This window comes from Leiobunum rupestre, chromosome 7 (genome assembly GCF_980474605.1).
Source record: "Leiobunum rupestre chromosome 7, qqLeiRupe1.1.hap1, whole genome shotgun sequence".
Classification (NCBI taxonomy): Eukaryota; Metazoa; Arthropoda; class Arachnida; order Opiliones; family Sclerosomatidae; genus Leiobunum; species Leiobunum rupestre.
Window position 1 is genome coordinate 24847551 of NC_143390.1, and position 8787 is coordinate 24856337.

The 8787-nt window shown below is 40.3% G+C and overlaps 1 long non-coding RNA gene across 1 annotated transcript; it reads left to right on the plus strand.

Moving 5' to 3' along the window:
• The first annotated feature begins 1336 nt into the window (after positions 1 to 1336).
• On the plus strand, positions 1337 to 2111 carry LOC149935323 (uncharacterized). The gene is made up of 4 exons (XR_016472370.1): positions 1337 to 1418; positions 1489 to 1569; positions 1639 to 1822; positions 1883 to 2111. It is a non-coding gene; the product is annotated as an uncharacterized LOC149935323 (long non-coding RNA).
• The last annotated feature ends 6676 nt before the right edge of the window (positions 2112 to 8787 follow it).

An 8787-nucleotide genomic window follows, 5' to 3' on the forward strand; every position in this document is an offset into this window, starting at 1 on the left:
TGACACGCCGCCGCGCCGTGAGAGAGGGCCAGTGTACATTCTGGAGAACCCTAGTAATGCTGACCTCCCACGAGTAGCCGATAGAAGTGGCGAAACGAACAGCCTTCCGCTGGACCATTTCAAAGCATTCACGTACAAAATCATAATGACATTAAACATTAACGGGCCAAAGACCCAACCCTGAGGTACACCGCAATGCGCATTGGACCAATTAGATGTCTCCCCATGCACTACCACCCTTTTGTTGGCGGTCAGAGAGATAGTTAGTCAACGACGCTATAGCGCGTTACCAGAAACGCCTACACCACGAAGGACTGAGAGAAGGACAGTGTGTAGAAGCGAATCAAAGGCCTTAGCAAAGTCAAGGAAAATGACATCAACGCTAAGGCCCTGAACAAGCCACAAGGACCAATGATTTGTGGCTGATATATGGTTGGTGAGGCAAGAACGTTTAGCCAAAAAATCGTGGTGAGCCCTGGTGAAAAAGTAAAGTTTTTCGATTATCTAATATATGATTTTCACACGTTTTCTTAGTTGATAGAATCTCCATCACATAAAAATTTTATATTTGGTAGAATAGTTTTATAGAAATTTCTATTTAGTTCAAATTTTAAAAGTTCGCGGTTGGTTTTCAAAATCCGAAGTATTTGATATTGGACAAATATCCAAAATGCTCTATTCGCCCAGCCCTATTTTCTCGCCCGTAGACATACGTTCTAAAACGCCTCACTCGGCGGCGTTGAAGTGGAGAAAATTTCTAATTTTGATGACGTATTTTTAACAAGCTCTCATTAAACATTATACCGTACTGACACACTTTTAGTTCTTATGTCGCTTTGAATAATATGAAAACTTTCGTATAATAGTAACAGAGTGCGAGTGCGAGTGAGTGTGTGAGAGAAAGATGAAGTTCAAACATTTTCGTTCTTTTTTTCCTATTCTATAAAGGTTTCTTTTTTATTCTGTAAAAAGTGCTTTCTATTCTATGATATTGATTATATTTAGTTTATCCCGGTTTGCCGCCTCATAGTAGCCTCTAAACATTTTTCCAGTAAGATCAACAAAAAACATTTTCATTCGAAGTTTTTGGACGATTAGGAAATTGGAAGAGGGCTCTAGTGAAAATCAAAATAAGGAATGCGCTTTTATAGAAAGTAAGAAACATTTCGGACAATTTCTCTTTCAACTTCCCAGATATTATATTTTCCTGTGAACGTTAATTTCATTAGTAAAAAATTAGAGATACTAAATTAAAATCACGTGCTTTGCGAGGCTAATTTTAACCAACACTACTAAAAGTGTATTTTAATTATTGGTTCATTATTTTCGGCTCTAGGGTTTCCGTAGCGTCAGCAACGGCAAGAAGGATTCCAGGTTTTAAGAATGTTTAGGGGTATGATTATACGTTACAGAAATAAGTACGTGGATGTCCGGTGTCCAAGTAGTTGAAGTTTTAAGAATGTTTAGGGGTATGATTATACGTTACAGAAATAAGTACGCGGATGTCGGGTGTCCAAGTAGTTGAAGTTTTATAGCAGCAGCGCTTCGCAGTGATGAACAAGAACTCGGGTAAACGATAAACTGGTTTAATTAATTTATATAATAAGAATAAGTTACATGATAAAAAACACCTCTCAGTGGGGGTTTTTTTCCCTTTTCCCGCTGTGTCGTTGAGTTTGAACAATCTTCGTCGGTTACCTCCAACACTCTCCCTCGACGAAGATATGGTTAAATGCGGGGAGATTCAGGCTTTGGCCAAGGCGCGTGAATATCTCGGCACATAATGGCTTCGTGAAAATATCTGCCAACTGCTCTTCAATTGGTACGTAAAATAACGTAAGTGACATCAATCTGACCGTTAAGCACAAGTTCTCTCACGTAGAATTGACGTACGTAATTGTTGTGCTTTGTCCGACGATGAAATTCAGGAATCCGGATCAATTTGATAGCTCCGGCGTTGTCAATGCGCAGAACTGGAATCTCGTTTTCTCTTTCAATGCCCAAGAACCTTTTGACGGCTTTGATCCTGTTAATTCGTAACTGGCGATAACTGGGAGAGCTAAATTTAGGTAACTGGCCGACTGAAAAACCTATTACCTTTAAGACTTCAGATATTGTCGTGTGAATTTTGAAATAAAACTACTTGTTTGCGAACTTTATTTAATTTTACTCTATTAATTTCTCCATTTTGGAGTAACAATTTCCATCCTCCTTCCGAGGTTTCTAAATTTCGTCTATCTTAATTGACAAAGATTTCCCACGGTTCCCTTCAAGACAAGGGCGTAGGAACCGGGAGGGGCAGGGGGGGGGGGGGCAATGCCCCTCCCTAGAATTTTGCTGGGAGGGGCAACTAATGTTATTGCCCCCTCCAACGTTTTGGTCAGTTGAAATCTTCAAAAGGCTCAAATTCTCATTTTAAAAGCATATAAAGCTTATAGAACCTCAACTGTGTTTAAATTTCAGTCTTTTCCCGCCAATTTACATAGTGGTAAAAAGTACACATGCATTCGGAGAAGCTACACTCCATTAAAAATTAAAAACCATTCTGCAGACCCGTTTCCGTTCCTCTTTGCCCCCTCCAACTTCTAGAACGTCCCTACGCCCTGCTTCAAGAGAGGGGGAAGCGATGGAGATTTCTTGGAATAGTCACGAAGCTCCGACCTTGAAGGTCAGAGTTCGGCCTTAATACGTTTGGAACAATATGTGCCCGGTTACCCCGGTACGATATCCACCTCTCTCGAAGAAGACCGTTTTACAAAAGGATGGGACGGAATTTCCCTCCCGCAACATTCTTTTAGCTCTATTTCTCCGAATGTGGCCTACTTTCAAATTTACCCTTAAAGGGAATAGAGCATGGTTAAATTTTCTTTAGATGGTTACAAATGTTTCATTATGCTTATTTTAATAATTATGAGATACTTTGGGTAAACAAAGGACATAACTTTATTGTCTGGTTGTTCACTCACGTCTTCCAGACGGGGCAGTTTTACAAGTACAGGTAAAATAATGTTTATCGGGGAGGTGCTGCCACCTATATTATATACATACAAAACATCCCCTATACAAATAAAAGAAATTTTACTTATCCAAAATATCACTGTAAATAGTCTTTAAATTTTGAGGGTGGTCTTAGAGGACGTCCACGTCTTGTTCGGCGAGCTTCAGTCGGGACAGAGACAGTGGTGTGCTCTGGCGACTGACTTGTCACTGGTGTTGCACATGTAGTTTTGCAGGAGTCAGAGCTGGAGATTAAGGTAGTCTATTGGAAGGAGTGGTAGATGGTGATTTGTCGTGGTTAGGCACTGGAGATGTAGGTAGACTATTGGCTAATGGAACCAATAGCTCTCGTTGAGGTAGTAGTAACGGTCGCGGAGGGGTCACATTAAATTGTTCGAACGGTATGGGAGGAGGTTCTTTATCGTCTATGCTTCTAGGACGTAGCACAACGCGATTTCTTCGATAGTTTGTTCCATCTACGTTCACCATATATGAGCGATCAGGGTTTGGCTTAACCCAAACAGCTTGACTGCTTGAAAGTTCACTGAGTGGTTTGGTGTTTTTGTCAAAGTATTTTTTACTAGCTTGACGTTTCGCGGTTTGTTTCTTCACGACGTCTTGAGGAACTTCTAGTTGTAGGTGATTGTCAGTGTAGGGAAGCCTTGATCGTAATCGTCGGGACATAAGTCGTTGTGCAGGGCTAGCATTTAGGCCTTCAGTGGGCGTATTGCGTAAACCTAATAAAGCCATGTGAATGTCTTCTTTACATCTTTCCAGTTTTTGAAGAAGAGTCTTCGCAATTTTCACCGCTGATTTGGCTTTGCCATTTCCTTGCGGATGAAAAGGAGATGACGTCTCATGTTTAAAACCCCAAAGGTCAGCGAATTCTTGGAAAGCACGACCGTTAAACGGCGGACCATTATCGGTGATGACCGTTTCGGGTATCCCATATCGACTAAAATGACGTTTACAACATTCGACTACCGCTTCGCCAGTAGTTGTAGTAAGCGGGTCGACTTCCCAGAAGTCCGAATAAATATCTACCATAACGCGATATTTCTTATGGTAAATAGGTCCATAGCGATTTTCTGCCACGGCTAGTGGAACCGACATAAGCGGTTCTTTAGGTTGTGAAATACGAAATTCGTTACAGATGGTGCACTGACTAATGGCGTCTTTGATGTGCGCATTTATATTAGGCCAGTAGACCACTTCACGTGCTGTGCGAATGCCAGTATGACTCGAATGCAGTAGTTTGAGTACTTTTGGCCGCATCTGTGTGGGTATAACAGCTCTTTGGCCTTTGTAAACGATACCATCGTCTACCGTTAGTTCTTCTCTGTAGTTCCAGACTTCCAGTATTCTCGAACTGCTGTTGGAACTTGCACTTTCGATTCAGGCCAACCCGCACGGATAATTCGCTGTAGAAGTTGTAGCTGTTTGTCTTGCTCTGTTTTAACTCTAATTTCATAAAGTTTGTTGCTTGAGACTCTTAGATAGTCTGAGTGCTGAATTTTTTCGAAGTTTGTACGTTCATGTTCAAACTGAAATACAAAGTATTCCTTCTCAGTGGAGGTACTGTTCGTTACTGGTAGGGAAACGCGAGATAGATAATCAGCGATAAACATCTCAGATCGTTTCTTATAGGTCACGTTGAGCTTGTAATTTTGTAACTTCAAGACCATGTATTGCAAACGCTTCGGCGCAGATAGAAGAGGCTTTTTCCAAATACTCTCTAAAGGTTTATGGTCAGTTTCAACCTTAATGCTATCTTGGCCACATAGATATTGGTAAAATCTTTGGCAAGCAAATACAATCGAGAGACATTCTTTCTCGATTTGCGTTCCGTAGGGGTCAAAGATCTTGAGGCGAACTCAACAGGTTGACCGTTTTGGAGTAATGTCGCACCAAGTCCAACTTCACCAGAATCACACTGTAGAGTTATAGGTTCGTGGACATCAAAGTACTGACGTAGTAGATGCTAGGTGCTTAATCGATTATACGCCCTCGGTATGCGATTGTGTCCAAATCCATGGGACATCTTGTTTAATTAGACTTCGAAGAGGTTCAGTGTATTCTGAGAGTTTCGGAAGAAATTTTGAGAGGTATGTAACAAATCCTATGAAACTTTGGAGTGACTGGACATTATGAGGTAACGGCATTTCGTTAATGGCGCGCACCTTTTCAGGATCGGGGCGAACACCTTCTGAGGTTAACAAATGTCCAATGTATGGTACCTTTGTTAGTCGTAGTTTCATCTTGTGTTTGTTAAGTTTTAGATTACGTTCTCTCGCTCGGTTTAAGAAAGCGATTAAATTCTTGTCGTGATCGAGGATAGCTTCGTCTAAGGTAGGACCACATCCGTAAATTAGATTATCATCCGCCATGACCGTCGATGACTTGATGTAGTCTTCTCTGGAACTCTTCTGGGGCTACAGAAATACCAAATGGCATATGGAGCCACATGTAGCGTCCAAAAGTGTCCAAACGTGGTAAATTTACGGCTTTCCTCGTCTAAACGGACTTGCCAGAAACCATCTTTAGCGTCGAGAACTGTAAAAACCTTAGATTGATTGTGGATAGTTAATATTTGGGGCGTTTGAGAGCCTCATTTAGATCTTTAGGATCTAGGCAGATACGCATTTTGTTTGATTTTTTAACCACCAATAGGCTTGAAATCCAATCAGTAGGTTCCGTAACCTTTTGTATAACACCTTGGTTCACAAGGTCGTCCAACCGTGCTTTGAGAGGTTCACGGAGGGCTATTGGAACATTCCTGGGCGTATGGTGCACCGGAGGAACGGATTTGTCTATTTCGAGATGGTAAACATCCCAGACCTTCCAAAACGTCTGCGTATTCAGAGAAAATATATTTTTCCGTCAGAGGACTTGGAATATTTGCAGGCGTATGCCCAAGAGTTTTCGTAGAGACTTCGTGGATGCGTTCAACAGGCTGAACGTCAAACTTGATGAGTCCTAGAGCTTCACACGTAGAGAGTAGAGTCGTTTTGAGTGTCTACCACTTGAAATTCAATGTCATAGCACTTGTCTTTATATTTGCAACGTATATTCGCCGCACCTTTGACTTCCATAGGCGTATCGTTGTAACAGTTTAGCTTTGATTCGCTTTTTATTAAGGTTACGCTGTTGTAAGGTAGTGATTTTACTAAAGAATCACTCATAACGTTACAAGTTGACTCACAGTCCAGTTGAACTTTAACATCACGGGTATCGTTGGTTTGATCATCTTCCACGATAAGATGCGCGAAGTATTTTTTTCCATGTTTGGTTACTGTTGTGGTGACATCATCGAGATTGTAAATAGATTCTTCTGAAACCGAGGTGTTGTCAGTTTCGTCCGAAGAGTTATCCGACTTGTCTGTAGGGTTGCTTAAAGCGTTGACTTGCTTCTTATACACTCTTTTACGCGCGTCTTTCCCCCTATCAAGGACCCTCCCACGATTTGCTCCACAGGCAGCTGCCATAGACGTACTGCGCGTAGCTCTACCGTGGAAAGTTCTTTCCCCCAAAACCCGTTCTCTCGCGTTTAGCACGGTAATGGCGACTTCCATGAAATACGCGCATAAAAGAATCTATAATTTGACTTAGATTTTTTCTGCGAAGATGAGTTAGCAGCTTTGGTCACGTTGTCACAGCATCGGGAGAAATGATGTTTTCCTTTACATTTATTGCATGTGTGACCATACGCTGGACAAGCGTTTCTGTCTTTCTCGTGTATTTTGTCACAATAGTAACAAGGTTTATTTATCATCGGAGTTGTATTGCGGAATTTACTTTCAGACGACTTTGCATTTTTCTTGCTTTTATGTGACTTGTTCACTTTCTTCCCGGCGCTTGCGCCATCACTTCCTATCCTTCTAAAAATATAGAATCCTTTGGCAAACGAAGTCCACGCGGTATAAAGTTCAAGGTGGTTTCTCGGTTACCTTAGTTAGACTTTTTTTTATAAAACGATGAAATGGATTTACGTGGGTGTACGGGCAAGTTGGAAGGATCCGCGGCTAAACATTTTTAAATGTGGTGTAAAGAGGTTCATCCAGGTTAATGGCGCTTCTTATACGAATGCACCAGCAACGGCTCTATGGAGGCAGTTTTTCCGACTTCCGCCGGAACTCAGTAAGAGCCTGCATTACGTGCAAGGAGCTTGATTTCAAATATTATCCAAGTTATATTATCTTTGCAACAAATCAGCCATTGGATACAGGGATTTAAAGGGGTAGGGGGGTTTTGCGGGGGTGAAAAAGTTTACCACGGAAATTCTCGCATGGGAAAGGGGGGGGGGCGTGCTGGGGTGGTTCTAGGAAATTATCGCATGGGAAAGGGGGGGGGAGGGCTTGCTGGGGTGGTTCTACTATAGTTTTTGGTTTTTGGGACGAGAAAGATACGAGTTCTTCACCAATACCAAAAATAACTTTATATGATTAATTAATGCATATCGAAACTAGCTGAGGCTTCTTGGCTAGTATTAGAATAATCATGGAATGAAAACTTTTTAAATTTTTTTCGGAAACATTTCCGGAAAAAACGCCTTGGTCATTTTCTGGAAACTTTTCCGACTTACAACACTAGTACAGGATGAAACTTCGTAAATGCGATGAACGGGGACCGAATGACGTATTTCGAATGGACTTCAACCCCTCTTCCCTCCACAATTCCCCCTCGAAGGACGTTAAATTAACAAGTGAATTAAAAATGTATTTTAAATAGTTTATTTCATTTAAGAACATTGGTCTTGTCATAAGTCTATAAAAGGTCCCTTATAGAATTATAGTCATGTCAAGATTACAGAATTTGTGGCAATTTTACATATATACATATTTTCACATATGGTAGCTATAAAAGTAAAATATTTTCTCAAAAAAATTATTAATCGTACAGGATTAGTTCCCTTTGACAATTGTATCAATCTTTTTGCTATTAAATAACATATTTTGCTGGTGCAGGAAACAAAGTTGCCCATTAGATAATAACACATCAAGTATTACAGAAATGACATGAATTTTTTTCAATAATTCCATTGGACGTATATTTTCCAAGCGTTCTAAAACACATCTAATAATTTGTTTCATTGCTCTTATAGCTGCGATACGATTTTCATGCCAATTGCAAACCATTATAAAAAGCCACTGATTTTGAATGAGATGCCAAATGACAGTTTTACGAGTATCTTTATCATTTAAAGAAAAAACACCTCCTAATTCCATTAAATTCAGTGAATAGGGGTCTACTAGGGATTGAATATTTCCTAAAGGCGAAACACTCGAAATATTTATTTCAGTTTTTACTTTGTCTAAAAGGCGTGAGGACTCAGAAAGGGGTGTGAATTTATCGAATAAACTTGGCCCTTGCAAATCACCATAGTTCTCTTGGATTTCGTTTTCTTCTTGTTGGATATTTGGAGTTTCGAACGTTTTGCTATATAAGATCGTTAATTTTTTTTGACTAACTGTTGTAATTAGAAACTGAAGCACCATTTTTAATAAATAAAAACAAAATATATAACTTGAAAAAAACCAAATTATTACGAATCCGAAAACTAAGTAGCAGACGATATTTAAGGTCAGTGCAAGGACCATAGAAAAAGAGGCAGATAAACTTGGCCGATTGATCACAGCAGCATGGAGGAATCCATGCTGGATACTTTAGACCTATTAACTTCCGGTAATTTTATCACTTATGCCTCGTCTTAGTTAATAGGTTAATATTATATATACTAACTGGAAGTACTCCGCGCCAACTCCTAGCTTTAGAACCTTGCGATATATTTTA